This window comes from Choloepus didactylus, chromosome 4 (genome assembly GCF_015220235.1).
Source record: "Choloepus didactylus isolate mChoDid1 chromosome 4, mChoDid1.pri, whole genome shotgun sequence".
Taxonomy (NCBI): Eukaryota; Metazoa; Chordata; class Mammalia; order Pilosa; family Megalonychidae; genus Choloepus; species Choloepus didactylus.
The window spans coordinates 54481509-54496767 of NC_051310.1; the positions used below are offsets into that span (position 1 = coordinate 54481509).

The following is a 15259-nucleotide window of genomic DNA, read 5'->3' on the forward strand; positions in this document are numbered from 1 at the left end:
ATCTTTTAGCATCTGCTGGCGTTTTCGAATGTCTTTGTCATGACAAACGGTTGTTGTTGTACCGTTAAAGTCTCCTACTATTAATGTAGAACTGTCAGTTTCTCCCTTCAAATCTGACATTATTTGCTTCATGTATTTTGGGGTTCTGCTGTTAGGTGCATATATATTTATAATTGTTGCATCTTCTTGAATTGACCCCTTTACTGTATATAATGCCATCTTTGTCCCTCATAACAGTTAGAATGGCTACTATTGAAAAAGGGGAAATTACAAATTTTGGAGAGGATGTGGAGAAATAGGAACACTCATTCATTGCTGGTCGTGATGTAAAATGGTGCAGCTGCTGTGGAAGTTTGGTCAGTCCTCAGAAAATTAAGTATATCTTTATATAAATATTTTTTTAGGTCCTAGGGTATTAGAATACCTAGAAGGAAATAACAGAAATGGTGGAACTGTTACCCATAATATTCTTTGAAATTTGCCCTACAGTGACTCATTAAGTTGTACTTTGAAAGTTATCACCTTTCTATATATATCATATATTTCACAATAAGGAAAAAACTGAAATTGTGGACCTGTAACCCTTAACATTCTTTGAAATTTACTCTCTAACTACTTGTTAAATCATACTTTGAAAGTTATCATTGTTATGTATATATGTTAAATTTCACAATAAAAATATATTTAAAAACTACACTAAAAAACAATGTATTTGATATATTGAACTTTTTCCAGAAAAGAAGAGAAAATTCAGTTAGAATTACCATTTGACCCTGCAATCCCACTTCTAAGTCTATACCCAAAAGAATTGAAAGCAGGGACTAGAACTGATTTTTCACACTGATGTCTGTAGCAGCATTATTCGCTGTTGCCAAAAGATGGAAGCAACCAAAATTTCCATGAACCAATGAATGGATAAACTAAATTTCATATATACACACAATGAAATATTATTCAGCTGTAGAAAGGAATGAAATTCTGATACATGAGACAACATGGATGAACCTTGAAACCATCATGTTGAGTGAAATAAGCCAGACACAAAAGAACAAATATTGAATGATTTCCCTGATATTAAATTATTAGAATAAGCAAAGGCAGAGTCAGAATCTAGAATATAGGTTACCAGGGGACTGGGTGTGGGTAGGAAATAGGGAATTACGACTTAATCTGTACAAAGTTTCTATCTGGGCAGTGGAAAAGTTTTAGTAATTGAGGGTGGTGATGATAACAACCTTGTAAATGTAATTAACTGAATTCTATATTAGAAAGTGGTTAAAAGGTAAATTTTAAGTTGTATGTATGTTTCTAAAATAATTAAAGAAAAAACATGGAACTACACAATACAAACAGTGAGCCTTAAGTTAAACCATGGACTATAGTTTATAGTACAGCTGTAAAAATGTAGTTTCAGGAATTGTAACTAAGTTACTACACCAATGCAAGGTGTTAATAACAGGGTGATATAGGTGTACGGGAACCTGTGTTTTATGCATGATTTTTCTGTAAACCCACACTTTCTTAATTAAAAAATATTTTTTAAATATTTAAAACCTTGGCTTTAAAAGACCCTGAAGCTGTGTAGTGGGGATGGGTACACTACTGCCACAGAGAGATAATCTATCCTTTTCTTGAAAAAAATTTAAATAGTTCCATTGCCTGCATTTTCTGTCTATCCACCCTCCCCTTCCCCCCCCACCCCCTGAATTTTCCTATCATATAAGAATTTGGCCCATTGTGTCTACTGGTCCACAGTCCTCGTTGTCGTTGTGATCATCGTCATCATCATTTAGCATACCCTCTTTCTCTTAGTGTTGAAGTTCCTTGCAAAACAGGCTGTGCTTGTAGCTTTTTCTAGGCAATGGTTCTCATTCCTATTCATTAGAATCACATGGAGAAGGTTTTACCCATCCCAAACCAATTATATAAAAATCTCTCATCATGGGGCTGGATCATGGATATTTTTTACAAAGCTTTCATGGGATTCAAATATACATCTAAAGCTGAGAATCACTGAGCTAGTGGGTTCATCTCAGCTGGAGCTTGTTTGAAAGTACCTGCCTGGTGGTCGAGCAACTATATTGATTTTTGCCTGACTCATAATTATTTCTGAATTTCCTTTTTATGGAAAATACATGAGAAGAAACTTGGGAGATGAGATAATTAGAGGAACTTGGGACTTCTTGACCAAAACAAATACAGATGAACACCTAATATTGCCTTAAACTCAGGGTCACACTTTGTGGAAATTGTCCATGGATTTAGAAAGAATGTTCAAGTACCTGTTAAAGAAAAGGGGAGGGGCTGCCTTATAATTGTATATTCCACAAGGTAGTTATCAAAAGATCACCGGAGGGATGGCTTTTATTGATCTCCATTTTGGGGATGTCACATAAAACTGTTTGTTAACTTTTCTCTCAACTACTATCAGTGGACAGCTGGGTAGTATTTGTTGCAGAATTCTGACCTCTTGCCTTCCATTTTTATGGACATCTGGAGAAATGTTTAATGAGGATCGAAAATAACTTTCTCAAGAGAAAAATCAGTAATTACTTCTTGTTACTGAACATGCTCTGAAGCTTGTAGAAATGTATTTTATTGGTTGGCAAATTGATCCTTTTAAGAAGCTGTTCCAAAGAGGGTCGAGAGGGAGAGGCAAATCTCTCTGATAGCTGCTTAGAGACCTATTTCAAATAAAAATATATGGCATCAGAACACCCCAACTTATCCTGTTAACTACTTGTACCAGGATTATCTTCATTTTTGGTTCATTCTGCTTCCTGCCTTCTCCCTTTTAATGTAGCCAAACAATTATTTCTATTGCAATTGTAAGCCATGCATTTTTTGTTTTGTTTCGTTGCTATTTTCTTGGATGATCCTAATATTCCCTTGAAACCCGTGGTTCCCATGGCCTTCTCCTCCTCTGTAAATTGCAGCTCCTTCCTTCCATCTGCTCAGGCCTAAGACTTTCGGATGGTCCACATCCTATCCCTAAATCCACCCCAAGTGCTGTTGGCTCTACCATCAAAATATATCCTGAATCTGACCTCTCTTGCCATCTGGCTGTTTGACCCTCGTATATCTACTTTTCTCACTCTTGGGGTATTGCTGTAACCTCCTGAATCTTCTTTCTCCTGTTGACCCTAACTCTCACTCTATTTCCAGTACAGGAGTCAGAGGGATCCTTTTAAATATTCAGTAAGCTGACATTACTAGCCCCAAATGCCCCAGTAGCTTTTGTTATGCTCATTATAAAAGCCAGAATCTTTACAATACTCTAAGGTCCAGCATAATCTGGTATATCTATGAGCACATCTTCTGCTGGTTTCTCCCTTGCTCACCCAGCTCCAGCCACACTAACCTCTGTGATCTTTCTAGTACAAACCAGTCTCTTTCCTATCTCAGAACCTTTGCAAAGGGTATTTCTTCTGTCTGGAATACTTTTCTTTCAGATTTCCCTATTCCTGGGTCTCTCACTTCTTTCAGGTCTCAGTGAGGCCTTTCCTGATTATCCCCATTAAAAATTAAATTACATCATCCTCCATCATCCTGCTCAGCCATGTTTTTCTCCAAAGCACTTATCATTGAACATATTGTAGCTTATTTATCTACCTCTATCTATCAATACATTATCTATCTACTTATCTTAATAGCTATCATTTACTATCTATCTGTTGTCTGCCTTTCCCAACTAGACCAAGCTTTGGGAAAGTAGGAAATACTATGATTCAGTAACTGCTGTGGGACCAAATACTGTAGATGCTCAGTAAATATTTGTTGACTGAACATTGAATGAATGAGTAACATGTACTAATTTTAAGCTCTAGTGATTCAGGCTTCTAACTGAGTAACCAAACTCTTGTGCTACACTTAAACAGAATTTAGAACTCAAACAGTAATGTTTTATTGATCAACTGATTAAAAATCTTTTAAGTGAGGTTGTTTATTCCAGTAGGCTAGTAAAGATAATTAAAAGCATCAAAATAGTCCTTCAGGCTTCCTCAAATTTCTGCCAGTTGTTAGAACATTGTTCTTTTTTTCTGATTCTGGGAAATATGTTATAAAATCAGTTGAAATTCCATACCAAGAAATGTCCACAGGGTTGAAAAAATTTCAAGAAGTACAAGGAAACAAAATAGTAAATGAAACAATATTTATTATCTATCTGAAATGATTATAAGTGACTGAAAGTATAGGTCATTTTTGTTTTAATTTTTTAAATTTATACAAAGAATATGAATATTTGCAAAAATAAAAAATGACCTTTTTTAATAAGAGAAGAAACTAAATATAGGTTTCTTGTTGGTGAATTTCACAATAGTTTGCTCTTTAATTTTTTTTTAAAGAGAAAAATCAGTATGAACTATTCTTTTTTAAATACAGTTTCATTGAGATACATTCACATACTCTACAGTCATCTACAGTGTACAGTTACTCACAGTACCATCATATAGTTGTGCATTCATCACCAGAATCAATTTTTGAAAATTTTCCTTACTCCCAAAAAAATACAAATAAAAGTAAAAAAGAACACCTAAAACAGTCTATCTCCACATCCCACCCTATTTTTAATTTAATTTTTGTCCCCATTTTTCTACTCATCTTTCCATACACTGGATAAAGGGAGTGTGAGCCATAAGGTTTTCACAATCACATGGTCACACTGTGTAAGCTATACAATCATCTTCAAGAAACAAGGCAACTGGGTTGCAGTTCTCCAGCTTCAGGTATTTCCCTCTAGCCATTCTAACACACTAAAAACTAAAAAGATATCTATATAGCACATAAGAATACCCTCCAGAGTGACCTCTCAACTTCATTTGAAATCTCTCAACCACTGAAACTTTATTTTGTTTCATCTTTCTTCCCCCGTTTGGTCAAGATTTTCTCAATCCCATGATGCCAGGTCCAGGCTCATCCCCAGGAGTCATGTCCCGTGTTGTCAGGGGGATTTACACACCCCTGGGAGTCAGGTCCCATGTAGTGGGGAGGACAGTGAGTTCACCTGCCAAGTTGGCTTAGAGAGAGAGAGAGAGGGGCCACATCTGATCAACAAGGAGGTTCTCTGTGGGAGACTCTTAGGCACAATTATAAGTAGGCTTAGCCTCTCCCTTGTAGTAACAAGCCTCATAAGGGAAAGCCTCCAAATTGAGGGCCCGGCATATCAAATTCTCAGTCCTCAATGTTTGTGAGAATATCAGTAATAACCCAGGTGGGGAAGTCCAACATTTCCACATTTTTCCTGAGTTCCTCAGGAGGGCCTCACAAATATATTTTTATTCTCTGCCCAAATCACTTTGGGATATATAAGGATTTCACCCCAACCTGTACAAACCCACCAGATCTCACGTCCCATTCAAAGCTCCATGTACTTATGGTGTTCAAACAAACTGACGGTACAAGTTAAATTATTCAGTGTGCTGCAGAAAATATAGATCCTGCACCAAATAAACATCTCTTCCCTGATCTTGCGAGAAGTTGAAGTTTTAAAACACAGTGAATATCGTCCTTTATCCTTTGGCCTCATTTGCCTTAGTCCTAACCAGATCTGCTTCATTCATATCTCTAATTGAAGTCTGAACTCTTTTTCAGCATTTTTAACAGTTGCTGTATGAGGTAATACTGACATCCATAGCTGCCAGGCTCTAGCTCTGAGTTTTGGGTGTCACACAGATACCCAAGGTTCCAGAGACTAACTAGGTTATACACAAAGAGCTCAGCATCTCAGAATTTAGAAATAAGCATTACAACTTGTGAATAGATGTGACTGCTGTTAAGAGCTTACAATCTAGGACCTTTACTTTAAGCCTTCCCCTGATAATCTATGCTCTAAGATTGAATTCTCAGAGTTTGCACATTATAGTTAGTCCATATTAGATGAGGCATTATAATGTTTGTCTGTTCGTTTCTGGCATACTTCACTCAAAATGCTGTCCTCAAAATCCATTCACCTAGTTGTATGACTCACAACTTCATTTCTTCTTGCAGTCCTCAATTTTCTATTGTATGCATACACCACAGTTCACTATTCTGTTCATTAGTCAATGTACCCTTAGGTCACCTCCATCCATTGCAAATTGTGAAAACTACTGCCATAAACACCAGTGTGCAAAGGTCCATTCATGTCCCTCCTCTCAGATCTTCCAAGTAAATACCTGGTAATGAGGTTGCAGGACCTTATGTCACCCACATACTTAGCTTCTTGTGGAACCACCACACTGTCCTACAGATATGCTACACCATTCTACTTCTCCACAATGAATAGTTACAGCCCTCTCTCCATGTTTCCTCCAGCACTTGTATCCCTCTGTTTATTATTTTTTCCCTGAAATTTTGTGGAGATATAGTCACATACCATACAATCATTCATGGTGTACAATCAGTTGTTCACAATATCATCATATACTTGTGCATTCAGCACCACAATCAGCACTTGAACATATTCATTACTCAAAAAAATTAAACAGGAAAAGGGTATTGTTCTGGTTTGCTAATGCTGCCATTTTGCAAAACACCAGAAATGGATTGACTTTTATAAAAGGGGGTTTATTTGGTTACATAGTTACAGTCTTAAGTCCATCAACAAAGTGTACCTTCACTGGAGAATGGCCAATGGTGTCTAGAAAATCTCTGTTAGCTGGGAAGGCACGTGGCAGGCATCTGCTCTAAAGTTCTGGTTTCAAAACGGCTTTCTCCCAGGACGTTCCTCTCTAGGCTGCAGTTCCTCAAAATGTCACTCTTAGTTGCACTTGGGATATCTGTCCTCTCTCAGCTTCTCCGGAGCAAGAGTCTGCTTTTAACGGCTGTCTTCAAACTGTCTCTCATCTGCAGCTCCTGTGCTTTCTTCAAGTGTCCCTCTTGGCTGTAGCTCCTCTTCAGAACATCACTCACAGCTGCACTGAGTTCCCTCTGTCCATTTATATGGCTCCACTGATCAAGGCCCACCCCAAATGGGTGGAGCAACACCTCCATGGAAATTAGCCAATCAGAGTCATCACCCACAGCTGGGTGGGGTGCATTCCAAAGAAACACTCAAAGAATTACAATCTAATCAACACTGATAACGTCTGCCCACACAAGATTACATCAAAGATAATGGCGTTTGGGGGACATAATACATTCAAACTGGCACAGGTATTATAGATCATGTTTTAATAGTATGCATTCAGTTTCTATGTATAAACATGTATATCTGTGGAGAGCAGAATAGATGTAGTGTCAGATTGCAAGCTGCCCAAAGCTCATAAGTGGCTTTCCAAAATAGCAGGCCCAGAGACATTCATTCATTCATTCACTGAAAAATATTGATCGAGCACCTACCAAGTTCGAGGTACTATGTCAGACTCTGGGAATGTAGCAAACAGTAAGACAGCAGAGTCCTGCAGGGCCTTTGTGTTCCACAAATTTATGCTTCTCCCCTGGTATGCAACACAAAATACTAACAAAGAATTCTTGGATTTTTTTTCTAGAGGGAAATACAATGACACATAAATAATAAAAATATGTAAGTAAATTATAGATTCTGATAAGTGCTATGAGGATGATACAGGGTAGGTTCTTTTTAGATAATGTAGTCAAGGAAGGACTATGAAGAGGTGCCGTTCAAACCACTGCCTGAAGAGTGAGGCCGAAGCAGCTAAACAAGAGTGTTCCAGGCAGAGAGAAGATAAGGGAGGCCAGGAAGCCTGGTCCATGGTGAATGAGGAGCAGAATCCAAATAATGACATGGGAAAGGTAGTTGGGTCCAAATCATGTAGGGCTTGGGGCTATGGTAAGGAGGGTGGGTAACCCTCTAAGTATTGAGGGGCTGTAGATGGTTTCTAAAAGAGGGCTTTCATGATCTGATTCTATTTTAAAATTTCTCTGACTGCCAAAGGGAGGTAGGAATATAAAGGGATAAGAGTAGAGACAGAAAAGCTCTTAGGTTTTTGCTGCAGATAAGGGGAGAGATGGCAGTACAGATAGCAAAAATAGCTGGACACATTTTGGAGTTAATACTGAGAGAACTTACCAATAGATTAGCTGTGGTGGGCGAGGGAAGGCTTAGGGGATGAGAGGATGATGGGGGGGATGAAGGAAAGGGGACAAACTAAGGACAACTCCTTTGTCTTTGCTTGAGCAACTTGGTGGATAGGAAAGACCAGGGGAGAAATAGGCTTAGTGGGGAAAATCAGGAATTCTGCTTGATTGCATTAAGTTTGATCCAAGCAGAAATATCAACATGAGCCTGGGGTCCAGAAACATGAGCCTGGTGTCCATAAAAAGAAGTCCAGGCTGGAGTTAAACTTGGAATATATCCCTCTTTGGATCTTTTAGTGCATGGGACGAACTTGTAGATTCAGAAGACGTAAGGCCATGGAAAAAGGCCTGAGTCACCCCAGCTTTAGAGATTTGGCATAGGAGGAGAAAGCAAAAAAGTGATGGAGAAAAAATTAACCTTGAAGTAGGAGGAAAACCAGGAATGTATGTTATGATGGAAACCAAGACCCAATGACATTTAAAGAATGAGATACTGCTCAGCTCCATCCAGTCCTACTCAGAAGTCATGTAAGTTAAAGACAGAAATATGGCCATAAGATTTAGCCACATGGCTTTTACTGGGTGCCTTGATCAGGGTGTCCCAGTGAAGTAGTAGACAAACCATGTCAAACAGCCTCGATATTGTCTTCAGCTTTGTTCCCCACTGCCCAGGGCTTAGCTGAGTTCCAGGTACCTTCCCAACTCTTTCACATAGCCCTGGTGTGTAGCTTCTCTGATTCCCTGAGAATCTGGTCTGGCTGTCCCCATCTCCTTTGAGGAAGTTAATCACGAACACACTCAGTCCAAAATGAGAACTTAAAATGTGCTCCATGGGGGCTGGGAATCTCAGGCACTGCTCTAGTGTGTTGTGACATTCTATGTGGATGATGTCTAGGAGTGGTGGGATAAAGATGGCCAAAAATTCTTTGACACTTTTCCCATCAAAAGGTGGGGTCTGTTATCCTCACCTTGAAAATGGATGGGCTCTATGACAACAATTGACAGGCTACAGCAAAAGTGATGATGGGCCAGTGTCTAGGCCCAGGCCTTAGGAGATCAGCATTTCCTACTTCCTGTCTCTTGGAACACTTGCTTTTGGAGCCCTGAAACACCATATGAGAAATCTGACTACTGTGCTGGGGAAACCACGTATAGAGACCTGCCTTCCAGACATCCCTTCTGTCTTACTTCAGCAGGCAGCTATGAAAAATACTACATAATGGGTTAGCTTAAACAATGGAATGTATTGGCTCATGATTTGAGACTAAACGAAGACTAAAACTAAGTTATTGGCAAGGCTTGCTTTCTCCCAGGAGTCTGACTTGCCACAATCCTTGGTGTTCCTTGGCTATCCTGTTACGTGACGGGAAAAGTATTTGAATTACTCATTTTTATTTGGAACTGTTAACATGCTGATTTATTTTCTGGGCATATAAAAAGCAAAAAGAATTGAGAAAAACTTATGAAACTTTCAAGTAACTAGTAGAATTTTTTGGTGAATGTAGAAAATAACCTAGTTTACATAGCCTTCTTCCCATAGGTCTGTGATTGTCTGCTGCTACTTTACACCTACAGCACAATCACTGATGTTCCTAATGCTGCCCTTGATTTTCTGTACTTTGATTTTGGATCTTATTTTAGCATTGTGTTGCATAGGTGATACCACAGGACAGTGATGTAATTGATGAAAGGATGCCAAGAGACACAGTGGATGTAAAGTTATTTAATTGCAAAGGACACCGAAATTTATCTCTAGACAGGTAATTGCATAAATCAGACAAAGCAATATGCTCCCAGACAGAGGTAAATGTTTCCCAGATCCCCACAGTTTCCCATGGGGACTTACAGCTCTCAGAGAAGCACCAGCATGGCCTGTGGGTATCATCAGGTACACATTCATATTTCCTTTGCCTGTTTGTATCTTCCTTGCCAAGGCCAGGACTAGGGTGAGTGGAGTAAATAGCCTGAAGCACAAAATTTAAGGAGGCATTCCGTCTCTGGGGGTGCAAGTGCAGTGTTGCACCTGAGCACGAGCACCTCCTTACATTTTGCCTCCTAGGAACCTCATTGGCCTCACCTTACTCTCCCAGCCCTGCTCCTGGCCTCTCCCAACTGTTCCAGATTCCCTGTATGCCTGCCTTCTCACCAGGTCCATGTAATTGATGCAGTGTATGTCTCCACTAACTCCAGCATATTTCTGAGTGATAAGTGCAGAACCTGGTGAAAAGAAGTTCAGTTTTCAAAGGATCCCTGGATACTTCAAGCATGACTGGGCTCAGGTCAGTTGGAAGTCTAGACCTACAAATTTACTTTTTTGATATTGTCATTGGCCAGAATATTTAATAAAACTAACTTTTCCGAACTGTTGTAGACTGAATTATGTAATCCAGGAAGAAAACAAGCATGTTCTTAATCTTAATGCACATTCCTGTGGGTGTGAATCCATTGTAAATATTGTAAATAGGACCTCTTGAAGATGCTGTTTTTAGTTAAGATGTGGCCCAACTGAAAGAGGGTGAATTTTAGTCTGGATTATAGGAGGCCTTATAAAGAGGATCCAGAAGTCACAGAAGCCAGAAGGGAAAGGACATGGTCATGTGACAGGAGGCAGAGATACAAGTCAGAGAACCCCAAGGGTTGCTAGTAGCCTGCACCAGAATGCTACAGATTTTTGGGGGACAGCAAGCCTTGCTGATATCTCAATTTTGGGCTTCCCATTGTTTAAACCTGCCCATTGTATGGTATCATAGCAGTCTGGCAAACTAAGACACCAGTCATGGTGGAAAACAAAGAATTTTCTCTACTTGAGATGCTCATGATTGGCCATGGATAAATTTTACTTGAGTGGAAAAGTTAAGTGAATGTCCCTGATGAGTTTGTTGCTCCAGGCCCCTTAATATCTGCTTTAGTTTTTCAAAATGCCCTTATTACTTGGTGTTGCAGTTAATACGGTACATGAACATACTCTTCGTCTTACCATTGAAAACCTGTTGTTTATTTAAAATTTGCTTTTACCCGGTGGTACACTGAGCTGCAAAGTGAATTTCTAAACTAAATTGTGATTACTATTTACTAAAACAGCCACCTTTAGAGTCTGGATTCTAGTATAATTTGATGATTGATCACAAAAATCAGAAAGCCTGGGGAGAAGTTGCATGTGTAACTTTGAAACTGTGGCTGAAATTACCATCGCCTTTGATTTGTATAAGGAGCAAAAGAAGTATATGACGTATCAGGCAGTAATGACAATCAAGAGTTGTGAATGAATGAATTCCTGAAAATATGAAACAGGATGATGGCTGTTCTGTGCCAGTCAGTGGTACCAGAAACCAAGCTGAAAAATTTAGGTCACATTAAAGAACAACTTGTGTTCTAAGTTTTATGGAATAGCAAGCTTTTTCTTCTTGTTACCATCTGTTTCCAAGGCATTAGCTGTATGATTAGAAATCTCAGTCCTTTCTCTCCTTTTGATTTACATCTTTGCCAAGTGTTCTTATTACTTCAATGAATTCAAATTTGTGAAACTGAGTATCCTTACAGAAGCCAGTGCCTTGTCATGTGATTTGACACTAAAAATATCATTCTCAGGGCTTACTCATTTTATACTCTAAAACTCAAGAAGTTTTATGTTACAAAAATGAAGTTTTCTCTCCTTTCTATTCACATTACTTTACACATACTTTAAAATGGAAAAATATAGAGTAATTTAGGTTGCTAAGCTGTAGATACTCTGAAGAGAACAATTAATTGAAGTTCAGAAGAAAACATAAATTACCACAATGTATATAGATGTTGAGTCACCTCTAATTATTGGTGAGAAACCTGCCTTGCACTGGCGTATAAATAATTTGTCTCTCCATGGCCTGCTGTCTATGCTACGAAGAATTCCAACTCAAACATAAGGTACACCATTTTTCTCTTACGCAATCTCACATTTCACCCTTACCTGCTGTTCTGGTTTGCTAAGGCTGTGTTATGCAAAATACCAGAAATGAATTGCCTTTTATAAAGGGGATTTATTAGGTTACAAATTTACAGTTCCAAGGCTGTAAAAGTGTTCAAACTACAGCATCAACAAGAGGATACCTTCACTGAAGAATGGCTGATGGTGTCTGATGGGAAGGCACATGGCTGGCATCTGCTGGTCCTTTGCTGCCTGGTTGTGTTTCAAAATAGCTTTCTCCAAAGTGCCTCTGGGCTTCTTTCTGTCTTAGCTCCTCTCTCTCAGCTCCTGTGCATACATGCTTCTTTCCCCCATGGCATTTCTAAGTATCTGGAGGTCCTCTCTTAGCCTCTCTGGGGAAAACTCTGGGCTTCATCTCTTAGCTTAACATGTCCAAACATCCTTCTGTCTGCAGCTCCAAGTGTCTCCAAGCGTCAGCATCAGTGTCGGCTCTTAGCTCTCTTAAATACTCAAGACCTACCCTGAATGGGCAGGGTCCACACCTCCGTGGAAATAATTTAATCAGAAGTCTCACCCACAGTTGAGTGGGTCACATCTTCATGGAAACATTCAATGAAAAGGTCACACCCTAATCAAGACTAATAGGTCTGGCCCCATAAGATTGCATTAAAGAACATGGCTTTTTTGGGGGACATAATATTTCCAAACCGGCACACTGCTATACTCAAAATTCTTAACCTACTCTTGATTATCTTTATTTATTTAGAACAAAGTGACGCCAATGATGTGAAGATGCAATTAATAGTAAAAGCATATGTTGAAATTGTCCACATTATGGGTTGAGCACTGTGCAAGTCTATTAAGGATTCCAGCTCTTGTAAATACCAAAATACAGAAGTGTGGTAGGCAGAATAATGACTCCCCTAAAAATCCTTAATCCCTGGAAACTGTAAATAAGTAAACTTAAATGGAAGAAGGAACTTTGTAAATGTGATTAAGGTTGAGGACCTTGAGATGGGAAGATATTCTGGATTATCTGTATTTCTGTATCCAATTGGATCATCATTATTTATAGATGAGTTTGATCTATTTATATTTATTTTGATAACTGATGTAGTTTGAACTCATTCCTCTCTCTTTGTTTCTTTGTTTCTCCTTTCCTGCTTCTATTTGTTTAAAAAGTTTTATACATTCTCTTCTCTTTCTGTTTCTGGTTTGGAAGTCATATATTATATTTCTATTCTTTTTTCCAGTTACTCCTTAATATTTTTAACATACATATTTGACTGTAGAGTTTTCTAACACAGTCTGGATTTATTCATTATTTCTGTCCTCCTTCCATACATAACACAGACCTTGTACACCCTGTTTCCAATGAATAATGAGTGCCAACCTCATCATTGTTGGCTAGACTTTTTGTTTTACCTTTCATAGAAGACACACAAAAATTTGTTACAGTAACTAGTTAACTAAATTTACCGACATGGTGTCAGTTTCCATGATAACCATAATTTCTATATTCTACACTTTCCTTTTAGTTTCCCTTTTCTTCTTGCTAAAATAGATTTTTTTTCCTATCTTTATACTATTATTAGCCCTACAGATGCAGGGCCTCAAAAAATTGGGTATAAACTTGGAATTGTTTATCTCCATGGAAATCTTTAGTAAAAGATGAAAGATTTATATGATCTGAAGAGAAACTGGAGTATTTAAAATAGATTTTTAATTGTACTCTCAGTGTGAATGTGGGCATAGTAACCATTCTCAGTTCATATATTTTAAATAACTTCATTTTACTCCTACTCTTGCATGTTAGTTTGACTGTATACATAAATCCAGGTTGATAGCAAATTTTTCTTAGCACTTAGAAGATAGTATTCCAATGTCTTCTAGCCATATGTCGCTGTAGATGTATATTGGAGCCTCTCAATCTGTGCTCTATGTCTCTTAACTTCTCTTAACTGTTATTAAGGGTAAGCAAAACAAAAGTAAAACAAAACAGAAACCTTCATATCCTTGTTCTCCATTGTGAATGAGTTCCTCAGTGCTATTTTTTTAATCCGCTAATTCTCTATTCAACAGTGTTTATTCTAGAATTTGTTCTATCTATGGAATCACTTCAATGACTATATTTTTCATTACTAGGATTCCTAACTGGTTCTTTTGAAATTTTTCCTGTTTTGTCTTCTCATTTGTTGTGCTTTGTTAAGGGAAGATTGTGCTGGTTTTAATCTGTTATGTATCCCATAAAAAGCCATGTTCGTTAATGCAATCTTGTGGAGGGGGGCAGACTTATTATGGGTGGAATCTTTTGATTAGGCTGTTTCCATGAAAATGTGACCCACCCATTGTGGGTGGGAACCTTTTGATTAGATTTTTCCATGGAGGTGTGACCCCGCCCATTTAAGGTGGGTCTTAATTAGTTTACTGGCATCCTTTATGAGAGGATAAAAGGCAGAGACATTTTGAAGACAGCTCAGAAAGATGCTTGGAGATGCAATCAGAAAGATGTTTGGAGATGAATCCGAGAGTTTCCCCTGGAGAAGCTGTGTGAGAACCCACTGATGCTTAAAGAGAAAGCCACTGGAATCAGAGGCTGCAAGCAATGCAACTCTGGAGCAAAGGACCAGCAGATGCCAGCCACATGCTTTCCCAGCTGACACAGGTGTTCCAGACACCATTGTCCTTTCCTCAGTGAACGTATCCTCTTGTTGATGCCTTAGTTTGGACACTTTCATGGCCTTTGAACTGTAAATTTGTAACCTAATAAATCCCCTTTATAAAAGCCAATCCATTTCTGGTATATTACATTTCTGGCAGCTTTAGCAAAACAGAACAAAGATATCCCCTTATTAATATCATTGAGTTTGCTCAACTTATTCTAAAGCTTTTGTCACATTTTTTTAGTAAAATCAGTTTAATTTGCAGAGAATTGATGCTCTTATTGGTGATATTGTTTGATCTCTTTATTTTTCTTACTTGAATTTGAATTACATGCTCTTCTTCAGAGGAAGCATCTCGCTCTCTGTCTTCGTCTCTCTCCAACTCTCCTCCTGCTATCTCTACCTGTTTCTTCTGTTCATCTCTCCATTTCTGTTGGTTTTATGGTGGTCTTACCCAAGTTTTACAGTCCAGAACTGGTTCTTTTACTAGTGGTTCAGGGATTCTTCTCTATTGAAATGCCAGAAATATCAGACCCATCCTGGAGACAGTAGGCAGCTTGACTTAGTTCCTCATTATAAGAGTATGACGTTACCCTCGACCTCCCAACTCCTCCAGAAATTTGGCTTCCTATAAAATTGTGCCCTAGACCAATCCTTAATCTCCCCTCCATCA

At 38.5% G+C, this 15259-nt stretch overlaps 1 non-coding gene across 1 annotated transcript; it reads right to left on the minus strand.

Moving 5' to 3' along the window:
• Nucleotides 1-13516: 13516 nt before the first annotated feature.
• On the minus strand, nt 13517-13632 carry LOC119533760. The gene has a single exon (XR_005216866.1). It is a non-coding gene; the product is annotated as a U5 spliceosomal RNA (small nuclear RNA).
• Nucleotides 13633-15259: the final 1627 nt, after the last annotated feature.